The 17,881-nt window shown below is 37.3% G+C and overlaps 1 protein-coding gene across 1 annotated transcript in view; it reads left to right on the top strand.

Moving 5' to 3' along the window:
- Nucleotides 1-734, top strand: part of RNF217 (ring finger protein 217) — a 118,511-nt gene extending 117,777 nt beyond the window's left edge. The window contains exon 7 of the mRNA XM_052645733.1: nucleotides 552-734. The gene's annotated coding sequence lies outside the window, so the exon portion shown is untranslated. The remainder of the gene's footprint in view (nucleotides 1-551) is intronic.
- The last annotated feature ends 17,147 nt before the right edge of the window (nucleotides 735-17,881 follow it).

Here is a 17,881-nt window from a genome sequence, read left to right as displayed (position 1 = left end):
AATTTGGTAATGTACTGAATTAAAGTCAGTGTAGACAGCAGGCGATTTTGATGTTGACCCTTTCTGTTTCTTGCTGTTTTTCTGTGTGTCTCAGATGCAGACACGGAAATTTGTGCAGGGTCACGTCAAGGATTATCAAACTTTATAAACTGACAAAATGGAGAGGCTGCTTCTGGGAAATTCTCGAGACCTAAACATTTAGTCTTCTTTTCAGATTTCTTACATGTTGGCATACTTGCTTCACTCTATAGTTAATTTAAATGAGTTTGCTGTAGAGAGAACTGCTGAGGCCTTTGAACATATCCCCATTCTGCTAATTGTTTAACCAATTTGTGATGATAATAATTATGCTTTAGATTAAGCATATGGTATTATTTAAAACCCCACCCTCTCACCTCTCTTTTCTCTCTCTCTATTTGTCCCCAAGTTTTTCATAAACACAAATACTGTTTTTGAAGGATTTTTCTTACGTTTACTGCTTCAGTGCATAATAATGTGTTGGTATCTTCTTATGTACGGTTGATTTGAAACAAAACTTTCTGTGTTCACAGGTTTATCTAAAACATAAACTGCTTTTAGAGAAGGAAGCAGAAAATGAAAAAAAAAATTTTTTTTCAGAACATTTTACCAAACTGAGAAGTCTTTAAAAGTAAGAAAAGGACGAGTAACTAAATTGTGTTTTATTTTGTTTTCATTATGAGTGTTCATCATTAAAGACCCCTAAGAAGCCTAAAGTTTCCACTTGTCTACAAATCCTTAACATTAGTTATTGGCATTGATGTAGCCGTTTACTTGTCAGCTGCCTTTTCTTAATTGAAATAGATTATGTGATAAAACATGCATTAACATGGATAGTTTGTCTTGTTGGGCTTCAGAGTATAACATTTATCATTTTTATTTGATCTAAAAAGTCCATGATAGTGAAGTTTATGTGCACAGATAACAAGCCAGCACTTCCATTCTCTCTCAGTAACACTCAGAAAAACTTTACTGCTGGACTCGTCTGTTTCCAGTTAGAGGAGGCTGTGTCCATTTATGGTCCTAGAATAGCATATTTCAAAAGCATAGCATGATACAAGAAGTCATGCTGTAGCTTCACAAATTCTTCCGTGCCTCTACACTGTTTTTCCGTTCACCCAGCTATCTATCAGTCCAACAAATATTGATCGAGTGCCTAGTCTGCATCCTTTAGTATGAGAACTGAGAGAATGGAAAGTTCTAGCCCTAAATCCACATAGTTTTGTCATAAAAGTGCTTAATTTTTGTAAATTAGTCTTTCCCTTCCTGGACTTAGGTGTTAGTTTAATGACGTGTGCATGTGATGAATTCTGAATCTAGTGGATGTGTCTATGTATGATATGTGTATGTATATATATTTGGATATATACATGGCTGCATACGAATACATATATACCAACTAGCTAAATAATATACTCTCTGGTCCTGGATAATCTGTTTCCTTAGGTTATTGTATCTGTGTGTCTGTTGTCTTTGGCCTACTCAGGGATTTTTTATTCCTTTCTTTGAATAACTTATCTTTTGGAGATATTTTTATATTATTTGGAAATGTTCCAGTTTTCCACTTAGAGAGCAGTGTCTATTATCAGTGAAGGCTCTTTCATCAACACTTGTGATAGTGTGCACAGCATTGCACAGGATTTTCATTTTTATATTTCATGGACTTTTTAAAATTAATGTGTGCATTTTTCACTTTCAGAGTTGCTATATATCTGGCCTTTCCCTGCTAGTGACTTATAGTAGGTATTTGTGAATTTTTTTGCTAAGTGTCATTAAGATCTTAAAAAGGAAGGAGAAAGATAAAAGAGATTATTTATATGTTAGTGCCAACATTGAAGGTAAAACAACCTTACCTTTTGGAGGAAATTTTAGAAATGCCTTTAGAAAAAGAAGTATGTGCATAAGATGAATATCTTTTTATCCAAGGCTTATCATTTTAGTATTTTTTATTATAAATGCAATATATGCTCCTTTAAAAAAATCAGCTATAAGGAATTATAAAACACAAATTCTTCTGCTTTTCCCCACCCCTTATTTTCTAGGGGTAACCACTCTTAATGGTTTGGTATAGGTCTTTCCAGATACTATCTAAAAATATACAAATAAGTAAATATGTGTGTGTGTGTGTATCTGTGTATTCGTTTTATACAAATAGAATAATAATATGCTTACTGTCCTGTGACTATTTTTCATTTTACTATGTATGGGTAGACATATTTCCATAAGTGTTTAAATATAGTTACCTCATTCTTTTGTAAATTACTACATATTCCATTGAGGGGCATACATTAATTTATTTAATCAGTCCCCTATTAAATGGACATCAAGATTGTTTTCACTTCTCTGTTACAAAACATTGGTGAAGACCCTTTACATATATTTTTGTTACTGTGTGAACATTTTCATAAGTTTTAAAATTTGGTTTTTATATTTGTAATAAAATTTTAATGCATTTTGGATGAATGAAGATCATAGAGATAATATATTTAAGACCCTTTTCTTGGAGAAAAAGTTGTGTAAAAGTGCACCATTTTTAAAGAAAAGCATATTTTGCAGGATAAGTTGTCCTCATGCTTGATTAGCCAAATAAATATCTTGCCAACACAAAAGAAAATTCATCTTATTCCAATAAAAATAAAATGCAATGAGATGTCTATAATATAATGAGAGAAAGATACATTGATGTTTGGATTGCCTAGTTTTAAAACTTGAGGAAATTAAGTGAAGTGGCTAAAGTGATCGTATCTGTCACATTTTAAAAACACTATCCATGTTCATGCATGTTGTTCCACAGAGGAACTTAATCATGCCATTGTGAAAAGCAGGAAGCAATATGTTGGTAATCTTGAATGACCACAATATCCACAGGAAAATAACTTCGAGTGTACATGAAGTTGATGGTGTGCTGGGGTGCTTACAAACAGAACAGTATGGCATGTACTTTACTATGATTCCCAGCATCTCCTGAAGGACTTCTGTGTGTGGAGTTAAGAAGAAAAGAGCAATCACACCTTTTGGCACAAACAGCATTCTCTTGCCACCACCCTGATTTTCTGATAGGTGCTATTGTTTCCTAAAGGTAGGGCAGACTGGAAAACAATCAAAGATAATTAAACACTGGTCAGGTTACAACCTGGGATCTTTAATTGTGCTGTCCTTTCTGGGATATCGGATTCCTGAGTGCCTATCAGGAAATTCCCTGTCTTGTGTGACCCATCATCTCTTGAGTCCCAAGGCCACAGGTGAGTCTTTATCTTTTGATCCTATCACCCAAATAGATGGCCCAAGGCTCCCCTACAGTACCTTCAAACAGTTTTCCAGTCCCCAAACAACCCAACCTCATTTTCTCCACTCCTCTGAGACTCTAACTGGCTCCTCTGCAGTAGAAAAGAGGAGGGAAGGAGTGGGTTAAAAACTCACTTAGGAACCTGCAAGGCAGTTTCATTCCTCCTGGACCTTCGTCAAATTACAGTACATCTGCCAACGCATCGATCTAGTTTCTCCCTTATTAAACAATGCAGTTGTTTTTAACACTACAATTTTATAAGCTCTATTGAATTCATGATTATAATAGTGGCCTAAGTAATATTAATTGGTATACTTCATTAAGTACCAAGATAAAAATTCATACCAAATGCCATTTTATATTTGAATTTTTTATGCAAGCTGCACATATGCCTTAATGTCAGTCTTCCCGTTGGATTGTGTGCTTAACCTTTCATATTTGTGGCTGAGATCTGTCTCAGCTCTTGAAAGTAATCTTTCCTGTGGTCAGCTTTATTGTTTTCTGTTAATGCCTATTATAAATATAGCCTTAAGGTCCAATAATGCACTTTAAAATACTTGTGTCATTTTAAGTAATCTGACAGAGTTGAAGAAACTGATTGCAATGTTTTGATGGAGACAGTAGAATAACAGTGTTAGCAAATAGATGTCACCTCTTTAAATCTGACAGGCGAGCAGGGATGAGGGTAGAATCAGAAGCTGAAAATTTAAACCAAGTAAAACATACCTGAAAAAGATATAGCCAAGATTCCGAAGCATATAGTAATTCTAAAAGTTGGTATTAGGAGCTTGAACCTAGCAAGCAATTAATACATGTTACATAATAACCTCATTGGAATATTTGGTTAAAATATTCAATTAATTTCCACTGCATGTTTTAGCTGCATTTTTTATTTTTCATGAAATCTATAAAAGAAATTCTACCAACTAGTACCATAGTAAATCAAAACTACCATTAATAGCCAGTGTAAGCATATTTTGTTTGTTCAAATCATTGTATTTTAATTATGACATCTTCCTCTGGAAAATAAGTTGCAAATCCCATTTTAATATGAATATCCATAATGATTGTTTTAATAATTATGAAATAATTATAAATTTGGTCTGAATGAAATTAGAGTCCAAATTTGGGGAGTATTCAAGATTGTGAAATGCTGCCTTTCCAATGCAAACCTTTAAAGAGAAAGACACTTCTTTGTAAATCATAGAGGGGTTTCGCTGGTGGCTCAGATGGTAAAGAATCCACCTGCAATGCGGGAGACCTGGGTTCGATCCCTGGACTGGGAAGATCCCCCGAAGGAGGGCAGGGCTACCCACTGCAGTATTCTTGCTTGGAGAATCTCCATGGACAGAGGAGCCTGTAGGCTACAGTCTATGGGGGCCTCGAAGAGTCGGACGCGACTGAGGGACTAAGCACAGCACAGAGGGTAAAGCTATACTCATTTCAGAGCCAACTGTTGTGTGGGGCTTGTACTGTACATCGCTGTTCTGGGGCTGGAACTTTAGTCACTTAATCAGAATCCAAGAAACAGAGTCTCAGTAGTGTGAGAGTTGCAGTCGTCTTTTCGGATCATTAGCTGAAGCCTTCAAATATCACATAGTTTACATTTCCTCATGAAAAAAAACGTATTAGTCACTCAGTCATGTCTGACTCTGCAACCCTATGGACTATATAACCTCTTGGTGCCAATTTAGCAGCATGTAACTTTCCATGTTAGAAATTATGTTCTTTTTTGGCTAAAGAAGTGACTGTTTTGAGACTATCAGTATGGCCTTAAAAGGCAATGAATTTTTAAAAAAAAAACACAGAAGATTGCTACTACCTTTTTTTGGCCACTTCCTTTTAGTTTACAAAAGAAATCTCATTAGGTGTATTTAACTCTGCTTTGCTTAGATTACACAACCTTGTTAGCATAGAAAATATTTTTTTGTTTTTTTCAGGGCTATCCCACATTTTTGTTGCTCTGATCCGTCATACTACTTTTTTCCCTGCTTGTAAAGTGATATTCACATACTTGAACATCAAGTTTCTGTTTTCTTGCTAGATTTCTTAATTATCTTGCTTTTGCCCTCTGCAGTCCCCTTCCTATCTTGACTGAACGTGGGATAACTTCTTGTCTGACCATTAACTTTTTTGACTCTAATGAAATTCAAACTGAAAGGACTCCACAATTTGGCCCTGGTAGTAGATATGTAAGTTGAAACATGCCAGGACAACTTGGAACACTGTCCCTCTTCTTGATAGGAGTTGGAACACCCTGGGCTGCCCTCTTGTTGTTACCCGGTCCTTAAGGCCTGTCGGATTCTTTGTGACCCCACAGACGGCAGCACGCCAGACCCAGCCCTCTGATATGAAGTAAAATGAATGAGAAGATGTCAGTTGAATCAGAGAGCCTAGAAATACTCTGAAACGTAGCTTTCAAATTGCTTCAGGACTACTGTAAGGTCAATACTGTGTTTGCATCTTGGTTAGACAGAAAGCACGTGTGGACATTCATTCAGTGTGACCCCTAAGTCATTCTTGATTCATCCAAAATGGCCAGATGTGTGCCTGGGGGTCTTTGTTTCAACAGAAATCCCACAGCTTGGTCTTAAGGCTGGATTTATAATGTTGTCACATTTGTATGTAAGATTTGACCATGGATCCATACTCTGTGAACATTATTACTTTCTGATAGTCTACAGTGGATGGCATTGAATGTAACTCATATCAGCCCTTTTCTAGAGAAACCATGCAAAGTTTGCAAATGTTCAACATTTTCATTGATATGAAAACCCATTACTTCAGATTTTTCCTTGTAGCTGGCCCAGTACTTTGGTTATCAGTTCCCTGTAAAGTTAGGTGTTCACCTCATGCTCCCACTGGAGAAATAGTGTGAATAATTAAGTCAAGTTCTTAAAAATAATATTTTTCACTATATATTATTTCTTCTATGTCCAAATATACCTTTATTCTTTCAAGTAAACACTATCTAAATATATGATAGAAGTATCTGAAATTTTCAGTTTATACAAAATTAGCATGCTTTGTGTTCCTTTGTAAAGAAAATTCTAGATAAAGTGTGCTTTTTATCAGCTTATTACAAACCCTTTCTTTAAGACATGTTATTTTAAATTCTATATGGCAAGAGCTTAATTTTGTTATTTGAGCATATTCATCATAATTAAAAGTCTTTAGATGGTCTTGAAAAAAGTAAACCTACCCTGTATTTTGTATGAAACTTAGAACACTAATTGGTATATTGGGGTATATTGGTATATATATACACACACACCGTAACAAGGACAATCTATTACAGATTTTTAATATAAAAATTAATTGACAATCTTGTTTATTATGAAAGACATTATTAGTTTAATAAGTAATAAGTTCTGAGATATCATAAAAATAATTTTGTGTTGAAAGAACATGAAAACAGTGGCATAAAAATGTTAGGTTAACACATTATTTATTAAGAAGCCACAACAATTAGTTGTTTTGTTTCTATTGCAAACAAAATTATTAGATGTCTTCATGAAACAAATTTATTTATATGTATATATATGTTGCAAAATTGTGGGCCTATTCTCTTTTTCAAAAAGAATGTAAAATACTAAAAAGAAAAACATTTGAGTCTTTAATCTGTCATTATCGTATATTTAGAAATTGCAGTTCTAAAGAATAAATTTTACTTCCTTTGAATTACCAGAATATATTCCATTTAAATTTCATTCTCACAAACAATAGCAAATGAGAAGGATGTCTTAATTTTAAGATGAGTGACTTTCACTGGTAGGGTGTACCAGATCTTGTCCATAGTCTCATTACATTCTTTTCATTTTCTGTAACATTAATAATGTCATACTCCTTTTCATAGTAATATATGAGCCTGGTTGAAAAGAGATTTTCTTTGCTTTTTCAATGACATTGGCAAATATTTATGTAGTTTTACTTTTTATCCCTTTCTGCATTTCATTGGTCATACTATTAACTTTGGTATTCATAAAACTAGGTGGAGGAAGTCATTTTGAATATATTTTAAGAAAGAGGCATGTAGAAATAAGAAAATAGAAAACATTAACACTCTTTTGTAGAAACTCCTAAAAGAAAATTGGAAAGGAAACAAATTCTGTTATGATGAAAATGTTGAAAAATTGGGAGTGTTTCCGACTTTAATTTCTTACCTTTTTATAGTGATCAGCTTCTTATCTCCAAGTGGTTGTTTCATGCTGTTGGTTCCATGAATTGTGCTTTCAGCATAATATATAACTCCTCCTCCCCACTATTCTAGTGTTTATACATTAATTGCTTTTAAGGAAAGAAGAAATTAGTGAGTTAAGGTCAGGGAACCTGGGTTTATTACCGTTTTCCGATAGCACTAATGTATAATCCCTTTAACCTTCCATATGGTGCTTTGTGTGATGAGAGTATGAAACATTTATCTATGTTATTAGTGCCTTATTTTCTTCACTTGACTTTGTTTCTTATCTGAAGAGCCATATATTTTTGTGAGTGTTTCTTTGTCCTTCTATGTAAAGTGCTGATGAGACACTTTAGGAATATATATATGTAGGCTGCATTTGCCAGTTCATTCACTGTATTTACTCCAGAACAGCAGGTTAGCCAATATATTTTTCTTAAATTCATCGTCATTTTTAAGCTAAAGTATTTTCAAAAAGGATCTTAAGCACCATAAACTGAAGCCATTACAACTGAAATGTATTTTCAAGCCACCAAAAAGAATGCTGATTATTAAAGTTTAAAACAAGAGTTGGAATGGCTGTAAGTCTTTATGGCTCCAATTAGGACAAAATTACAAAGCATTAAAAATAAAAGTAATTATATGGTACTTCAGGAATTTGACCAGTTTACTACCACTTGTCTTTCATAATACTTTGTCTGTAATTCCACAGAGATGCCGAAGAATTGATGGTGTTTGCTATTTAAATGGAGTTACGCATTCACAGTGGGCTTTATGAACAGTGAGACATTTGGACAATATATTATCCTGCTCTTCTTGGTCTTCGCCTTTTGTGTTAGTTTTATACAAAAAGCTGGTGTTGTTGTATTCTTTATGTACCATAGTATATAATTTGACTTTTCCTGATGAATGTATAATGCATAATTAAAATAAATCATGTGTTTAGAAAAGACAAAGACACAGGTTGTATATGCAAATATGTGTAAATATTTGACAAAGAAAAAAGAGGAGAAGAATCTTCCTGCCAACAGATACGTCCTGCTGGATGGGACATGGAAATTAACAGATTTTTTTTTTTTTTAAGCAGTGAAATTTAAAAATCTATTACCTCAAGAATTTTCAGTGGATATGTATCAGTGTAACGATCCTTCTTCATAAATACATTCTCACTTGCTGCTGGCAGTAAAAGCAACCCACGTGTCAGATCACACAAATTTTAGGGTCAAGCCTTTCAAAAGATGGACACCTTGTAAGACTCTGGAGCCCAATTTTGGACTTTTAGTAATGTCCCTATGGCTCTGTGCTGTGGTTGGGCTTCTACATTTATTTCTTGTTGTTTTTGGTTGATTATTTTAGAATGGAAGGGTAATCTTAATCATGAGATCAGATCTCATGGAGGGGTATAACAACATTCACTCTACTTGGTTGCAGATTATAAAGGGAACCAGCTACTCTGTCACTGTATGAAAACTGTTGTGTGGATTCCTGTGGAGTGCTGTTTACTTGCATGATGTGTGCAGGACATCATGCACCGTCATCTAGCAATGCCTAATAAAAGTTTTTAAAAGAGAAGACTCTTGGTTTTTTTCCCAGTAGATTTGGAATTTAAAGACATCAAAAGGTAATATTGGGCAGTGCCAAAGTTACATGTATGTAAGTAAATCTGGAACGTTACTGAAGTCATGTCTGCACTAGATTCTTAAGAATGGAAAAGCAGGAATGCACAGAAATTCACGGGTGTGCGTTTTGGAAGGTGGGTCATGTTGTGTTGTTGTGGCAGATTTTGAGGAAAGCACACAGGATAGTCACGATCGTTCTGCATGGAGTGTGATAAAGACACAAACACTGTAAAAGTAAGAGTTTGGCTTAGGGTAGTGATTGCTCCTCAGACAGAAGGGGCCGGCATGGAGTGGGAAAAGCAGAAACTGCTAACCATTAAAGCTAAATATATACGCCTTCCTTATAATGCCTTCCTAGATACATCATTAGGGAAACAAGGGCATTTGTTGGCCAAAGGACACGTATAAGCATTCCTGTCAACAGTAAAGTGGACAAGTACACTGGGGTATATTTACATATATTTATACGATGAAATATTATAAGACAATAACAATGAAAAATAATAATTTTAAAAATCTACAGAGCAATGCATGGGCTTCCCTGATGGCTGTGGTAAAGAATTAACCTGCCAATGCAGGAGACACAGGTTAGATCCCTGGGTCAGGAAGATGCCCTGGAGAAGAAAATGGCAACATACTCCAGTATTCTTGCCTGGGAAATCCCATGAACAGAGGAGCCTGGTAGGCTACAGTCCATGTGGTTGCAAAAGAGTTGGACATAACTGCTCAACAACAGAGCAATGCACAAAAATGTGGTTGACTCTCACGGACGTTGTTGAACAAATGAAGCCAGATGCAACAACGATATGTTGATAGAACCATCAACACAGATGAAACTCATCAATGGTGATAAAAGATACAACACTGGTTACTTTGGCAGTGGGGACAGTCATTGACTAGATAGGGATGATGAATAATACAGTATCACTTCATCTGGGTTTTAGACGAGGCACTGGCCAGAGGACGGATGGGGTGTGTGGGGCCCTGGCGCTGCTTGCCACCTCCCTGCAGGGCCCACATCCACTGTTGCCCACCCCTGTGGACAAGGGTTCCAAGAGAAGTGGGTCTCCTGCACGTGCACAAGGGGCGGGACAGCGAGGCTGTGACATCTGTGCGTCAGCAACACATCCCGAGGCTGTCTCATCCTGCGTATGTAAAGGAAGTTGTTCTGTTTGCTTGTCTTTTAATTGAGGAGGTAAATTTTTAAGTTCAATCTAATGTTATGGCGAGGCTAGAAGATAGCTATCTGCAGAGTCCTGGTTGCATCTTCCATTCACCAGATCACTTCTAAACCTGGCTGACAAAATCTCTACATCTCAATTAAACAGTATCCCCAAGAAAAGGAACAGAAGGAGAATGGGATGAAAGGGAGAAAGAAAGGAAAGAGGAAAGAAAAGGACATTTGAGAAGCTAGAATAGGAAAAAGGAGCCAGGAGTTACCTGAAAGAGCCTGGATCCAGGTGGAAATGAAGTGAAATCAGGACAGTTGCAAACCCCATCTGATTTTAGAACTAAAGGCATTTTTTTGTGTGTGACTAAATTAGAGTGTCTGATTCCCCTCAAACATTAGAATTAACCACTGTTAAATTATTTGTTAGCATTGTGTGTGTCTTTAGTCAGTTCAGTCATGTCCTTAGCCCTGTAGGCTCCTCTGTCCATGGGATTCTCCAGGTGAGAATACTGGAACGGGTTGCCATGCCCTCCTCCAGGGGATATTCCTGAGCCAGGGATTGAACCCACGTCTCATGTTTCCTGCATTAGCAGGCAGGCTCTTTACCACTAGCACCACCCAGAAAGCTCACTGACTGAGTCTAAATAACTTGCTCCATCATAAAGCCTGTCAGGGACAGAGCTGAGATCTGAACCCAGGCTGAGGAAGACCCTTGAGTCACAGCACTAGATTGCTTCCTCATCTCCTCTTATTAACCAGGGAATCAGGCAAGCTACCTTACCCATTTTTTAACATCTGCAATTTTTTGCAAAGAAAGTGAAAGATGCCCAATTGTTTCTGACTCTTTGTAACTCCAGTTCTCCAGGTCAAAACACTGGAGTGGGTAGCTTTTCCCTTCTCCAGGGGATCTTCCCAACCCAGAGATTGAACCCAGGTCTCCTGCATTGCAGGTGGATTCTTTACCAGCTGAGCCACAAGAGAAGCCCAAGAATACTGGAGTGGGTAACCTATCCCTTCTCCAGCGGATCTTCCTGACCCAGGAATCGAACCAGGGTCTCCTGCATTGCAGGTGGATTCTTTACCAACTGAGCTACCGGGGACAAAGGAACATTGGGAAATAGGGAATAATAACTCACACAGAGTTGAGGCTCCCATCACATGAGACCATGTGTCTGCAAGCACACAGAATAATGCCAATGATGTTCTCTTTGATTTATTTGTTGAAAACCTATTCAATATTTTTTATTTAGTTAATTTTTTTTAGTAAACATATATTGAGCTCCTCCTTTGTAAAACGATACATAATGTATATGCATTTCAGAGAAGACCAGGCCCCAACACCAGTCTAATGGAGAGAGTGCTAGGCAAAGGTTTAAGGTATACAGCATCAGGATTTGACTTACATATCAATACATCATGAAAGGATTATCACAGTAAAGTTTAGTGAACTCCCATCATCTCATATAAATAGAAAAAATTTTTAAATAGAAAAAACAATTTTTCTTTGTGATGAGAACTTTAAGATTTACTTTCTTAAAAACTTCCAAATGTCACATGAGCAGCGTTAATTATATTTATCCTATTGTGCATTACATCCCTAGTACTTATTGCTAAAAGTTTGTGCCTTTTGATTGACTTCGTCCAATCGTCGTTCCGCCTACTCCCTGCCTCTGGTAACCACAGAGCTTAATCTGTTTTTCTGTGAGTTTATTTTTGAAGTATAATTATCTAGAACACTGTCAGTTCCTGTTACACAACACAGTAATTTGATTTTTCTATGCTTTTCAAAGTGATCACCACAATAAGTCTAGTGACCATATGTTAACCTACAAAGATACTACACAGGTATTGATTATATACCTCATACTAGGCATTTCATACCTGTGACTCATTAATTTTACACCTGAAAGATTGTGGAGAGGTATAAGCTTTCAGATGACTTGAATTCTTAAGCAAGGAACTTCGATCACATGAGTAAGATGCTCTGGGGTACTAACACAGTATAACTTGAACCCAAAGAACTGGCTTCTGCTGCCTGCTCCTGGGTAATATGGCCTTGGAACAGGTATTCGGTCTTTCTGTAGACAATTTCCCTTCCTTGAATATAGTAGAACCATATTTCTCACCTTATTATGTGAACAGTAATATGTAATAAAGTCAAACTACAGCATTAAAAACCATTCATAACTGTATACAGTTAAATTTTGCTTTAACAACTGCACAATGGGAATAAATATACTGGGGATAAATGTTCATACAGGAGGTTCAAAGTAGTATTCAATGAATGGCAATTCCCTTCTGCTTCCCTCACAAAAAACACACTTGACCCAGAGAATGTTCTTAATAATCGCTGGGTTTTAACGTGTGAGCTCAGTTGTTCAGTCGTGTCCAACTCTCTGTGACCCTATGAACTGTAGCCCAACAGTCTCGTAGTGACCCCAAATTAATAGATTTCTCATCCTGGTTATTAATTCAATGTTGAATTAATGTAGTGGCTTGCCAAATTAGAATTTTGGTTTACCTAGTTAGACATGATTGCAGACTTTAAGACTCTTTGAGACTTGTTTCTCTTAGCTGATCTACTATTTAAATTAGGTTCAGGAAGTACCCGCATGAGGACAGCCCAAGAAATCATCCAGGCATTCCATGAGGGAGGTTGGGGTACTCCCCCTGCACACACAGCCAGCAGCACAGAAGCCCTTTCAACATCCAGAAATAGATCTCCCATTGAGCCTCTGTTTATCTCCTCTGACCATAAAAAGCAGCTGGCTCGGCAGGAAAGACTGGTGGCTGCAATTAACTCCAGGAGACTGTAAGCCCAGTCCCAAGCAACATGAATAAAGGCTACTCAAAGAACTTTTGGAGTCATGTTGCTAGCTCATTGCTAGGACCATTCGGTCATCTGAGGAGGAAATCTGTGAGCTAAACACCAGACAAACTGCGACATTTCCTGTAGCCACCAGAGGCACTCAGAATCATCGCATTATTCTGGGAGATGCTTCAGAATGACGATCAAATATCTAAAAAATGATTAAATGCTGATGGCATTTTGTTAAATGAAAAGCATCCAAAAAAAAAAAAAAAGGATTGCTTGATCCCATTGTTTTCCTCTTCTGTGACTTGGTATTCAAACTTTTGCTCAATATTAGACTAATAGGAGCTTCCCTTATAGCTCAGTCAGTAAAGAATCTGCCTGCAATTCAGGAGACCCAGGTTCTATTCCCTGGTTGGGAAGATCCTCTGGAGAAGGAAATGGCAATCCACTCCAGTATTCTTGCCTGGAGAATCCCATGGACAGAGGAGCCTGGCAGGCTACAGTCCATGCGTTCGAAAGAGTCAGACACGACTTAGCGACGAAAAGAAAGAGAGAGCCTAATAGTAGTTGCAAAGAAAAAGCTGAATCAGAATTTTTAAAGCCACTGGAGGCAATAAGAGGTCTGTATTGGAACACTTTACACTTCATCACCAAGCAATTACCAGGTCATTAGGAAACAACGTTAAACATCTCTCATGTTTTTGCTAAGAGCCCTTAAGACCACTATTTTTGTTGCTTATTTTCTATACAAATGAATTAATAAAGGCCTAGAAAATTGCAGTAATTTAATTCACTATGCATGTGTCCAGGAGCAGAAACAGGAAGTATCAAGTGCAACCGAATGACCATCTGAGGCTCATTTCAAATTTATATTAACTTGGTATTATTAATATTCTTGAGCTCATGCTCAGTCGTGACTGACTCTTCACGACCCCGTGGACTGTGGCTCGCCAGGCTCCTCTGTCCGTGGGATTCTCCAGGCAAGAATACTGGAGGAGGTTGCATTTTCTTCTCCAGAGGATCTTCCCAACCCAGGGATCGAACCCCTGTCTCTTGCATCTCCTGCACTGGCCGGCAGATTCTTTACCACCAGCGCCACCTGGGACGCCCATTAAATAAGCCAAGAAAGGCCCCAAGTTTTTACCCCCAAAACTTCTCTGGGGCCCAACAAATGCTTTTAAAGCTACAGGTAGGCATTTTGTATTATAAAAGTCTAGCTTTTTGCTTTTATTGCATCTAAAATTCGTTTTTTATAAAACTAAAATAAATATTTCTAGGGTGCAGTTTCTGCAATGTTGTAAACCCTCTATAGCTGATGGATCCCTGCTGAATACAATAAAAATAAAAACCAGTTACTGGAAAAGGTAAGAATAAGCAAAACTAAGCAGGCTGTGGTGGGAAATCAAATATGGAGAAGCAGCTCGCTTCGTGGGAGGGTCTCGATTGTTTTCCTTGAATGTTTTGCTCCAAGGCATGATTGTAGAGGACACAGCTGCAAAAATTTCAGTTGAACCCCCTGCCATCTTTACCTGCCTTCAGAACTAAGAAGACAGGGCAGGAGGGGGATTGTGGAGGGGAGAGAGTGGAGAAGGAGAAATGAATGAAAAGAGGAAATCTCAGCAGAGAAACAGAATCTATTTTTAAAAGAACCAAATAAAACTCTCAGACTGGAAAAATGCAACATCTGGAAAAATTCACTGGTTGAGTTCAGAACTATAACAGAGATAGCAGAGTGAAGTGTCAGTAAACTTGAGGACAGATCAATTAAAAATATTATATCTGAATAATAGAAAGAATTTTTTAAAAATGAATAGAATCTTAAGAATCTCTGAAAGTCGCTCAGTCGTGTCCGACTTTTTGTGACCCCGTGCACTGCAGCCCACCAGGCTCCTCTGTCCATGGGATTCTCCAGGCCAGAATACTAGAGTGGGTAGCCATTCCCTTCTCCAGGGGATCTTCCCAACCCAGGGATCGAACCCAGGTTTCCAGAATTGCAGGTGGATTTTTTTACCGTCTGAGCCACCAGGGAAGTCCTGTATAGGATGATATCAAAAATTCTCATATATGTAAACTTAAACTCCTAGACAGAGAGAAGAAAGAGATTGGAGGATAGACTACAATTGGACACAAAAAATCTTTTGGGAAAATAGTAACTTGATTGTGGTAATGATTTATACACCCGTGGAAACTCATTCAACTGTACACTTTAAATATAAAAGTTTAATGTCCATTCTATATCAGTGAGCCAGTTTAAATGATTTAAAATTGTATACACATGCGAAAGAGTAAATGTTCTTACACCCAAAAAAGATTTTTGGGTTTTTAAATATTCTTTTTCATATTTTCTAAATTCTCATTATATACATGTCTTTTTGTGTTTTGTTCAAGTTCTATGTTTTAAAATTGGGAAAAATTAAAATTGTTTCTAAACAAGCAACTTTACTTTGCCAGCAAAGGTCTGTCTAGTCAAAGCTATGGTTTTTCTTTTTCTGGTAGTCATGTATGGATGTGAGAGTTGGACCATAAAGAAAGCTGAGCACTGAAGAATTGATGCTTTTGAACTGCCGTGTTGGAGAAGACTCTTGAGAGTACTTTGGACAGCAAGGAGATCCAACCAGCCCATCCTAAAGGAAATCAGTCCTGAATGTTCAGTGAAAGGACTGATGTTGAAGCTGAAACTCCAATACTTTGGCCACCTGATGCGAAGAACTGACTCACTTGAAAAGACCCTGATGCTGGGAAAGATTGAGGGCAGGAGGAGAAGGGGAGGACAGAGGATGAGATGGTTGGATGGCATCACCAACTCAATGGACATGAGTTTGAGTAGGCTCTGGGAGTTGGTGATAGACAGGGAAGCCTGGTGTGCTGCAGTCCATGGGGTCGCAAGGAGTCAGACACGACTGAGCGACTGAACTGAACTGAACTGAAATAAGCAATTAGTTTAAATATAGTATTACTTATCTGGTTTTGTCTTTGGGTACTTTCTATTAAAGTTTTAGAGAAAATTTAAGTATTATATTTGTCTTACCTATTGGATATGCTGTGTGTTTAGAGTGTTTCTTGTTTTATTTTATTTGAAATAGCATGCCTCCTATTAAGTTTTGATTTGTGGCTGTCTGAAAGACGAGAAAAACACAAAAATGCTTAAATCAAAAATAGCTATCTTACCATACTTAAATGGTACAAACCTAAGCCAAAAAGAGTATATTCCAATCTACTCAGTGTATATGGATTAAAATTACCTACTGAGTTCATTATTAACTTTTTAAAGTTTTATTAATGAAAATCAGCAGAATCACCATGTTTTGTTATTATGATAATTGTTTCCATAACCATTTTAAACACTGCATGAGAATTTTGTCTGTTCTTAAGCATATTTCTTCTAGTATGTGACTATAAGAACTCATATTTTGTGAATGTGGGCAGAAGAACTAGTTTATTAAGTAAATGTTTCTTTGTCTCTGATAGTTTACTGATATATATAAATGTTAAATAGAAGAAGCCCAAGGCAATTGATTTTATAAACCATTGTATTGCCACTATTTTCTCCTTTTTATAAGGCCCCTTGGGTTTTATCACATAACTTTTTTTTTTAATTAGAAGTTACAAATTAAGAGCCAAATGGTTTTAATTTGCAGTTAAGCTAAAAAGAAAGCAAATTGAGTGTTTTTGTAGACAAATATTTAACTAATAACCTCTTTGGTGTTGCTGACAGTGATTACATTTCATCACCACATTATCATCATATAGCCTTAGTAATAGGCCTAGAGTCTCAGGCTGTGCCCTCCAAAACAGCAGAGCCCAAGATCAGATCTTGCTTGTAGGTAATAGTTTATTCTGGCATGTGAATCTGAGAAACAAGAGCAGCAGCTGGGAGAATGAAACAGGAAAGGAGAGTGGATTTATCAAAGGCTGCATTATCAAGGTACTGTTGCCTCTGCGGGCACCTCGCTTCAATCAATCCTCGAGGTCCCTCTGAAGAGCTAGGTAGAATGTTTCTCAAATTGTCCACCCTGAAGACAGAGGAGGGGATGTTTATCCACCTGCTCTGATTCCCATTAGTTGAGGGTTGCTCCATGGAACAAAACTCCCTCATACTTCCATGTACGTGAATCTCAAGGGCTCAGCGGTCTCCGCAGAGCATCCAATGAAGCAGAAGCAGAGAACTCCCAAGACGGAAACTGCAGGAAGGAGCTGTTAGATTGCCCTTGCCAGCAATTGACTGCCTTGTGCAGCTGAAGACAAAGGATGGGCTGAGACGTGAGAGCATCAGGGGTAACAATGCGGCGTTCTAGGGATGAACAAACCAACAAAGAGGAGAACCAAGACAATTTGTTAGGCTAATCCCATTAGCCTCTGATACACAACACACACACACGCGTGTGTGCATGTCCTGACACTGGCGTCCATCGGATTTCGAGAATCAATTGTGTTCTCTTCCAGACTCTACGTTTGGTAATATCAAGTTAGGAGTTTCAAATCAGCAAAGATGTGAGTGTTTTGCACTACAGAAACTGGCAGGCTTTTTACACATCAGAGCATTTTTGTTTGTTTCTTTAGTGGGAGTGGGGCGGAGAGCTGCCTTGCCAGCATGCCACCACTATCTGTATGGTGTGTACGTGTATGCATGTGCTTGCATATACATAGACACACATGACAAAGGTTTCACTTAGTTTTAAATTGTAAGTTAAACAATTTTGGTAAAATAATAAAAATAAATTTAAAAGTAGTACTATTTTGATTTCAAAATAGAAACTATCAGAGGAGCCTTTGTATGAAGGAATAAACTTGA

Source organism: Budorcas taxicolor, chromosome 9 (genome assembly GCF_023091745.1).
Source record: "Budorcas taxicolor isolate Tak-1 chromosome 9, Takin1.1, whole genome shotgun sequence".
In the NCBI taxonomy this organism is placed as follows: domain Eukaryota; kingdom Metazoa; phylum Chordata; class Mammalia; order Artiodactyla; family Bovidae; genus Budorcas; species Budorcas taxicolor.
The sequence above is the reverse complement of the archived record's forward strand: the minus strand, read 5'-3'. Positions and strand labels throughout refer to the sequence as shown.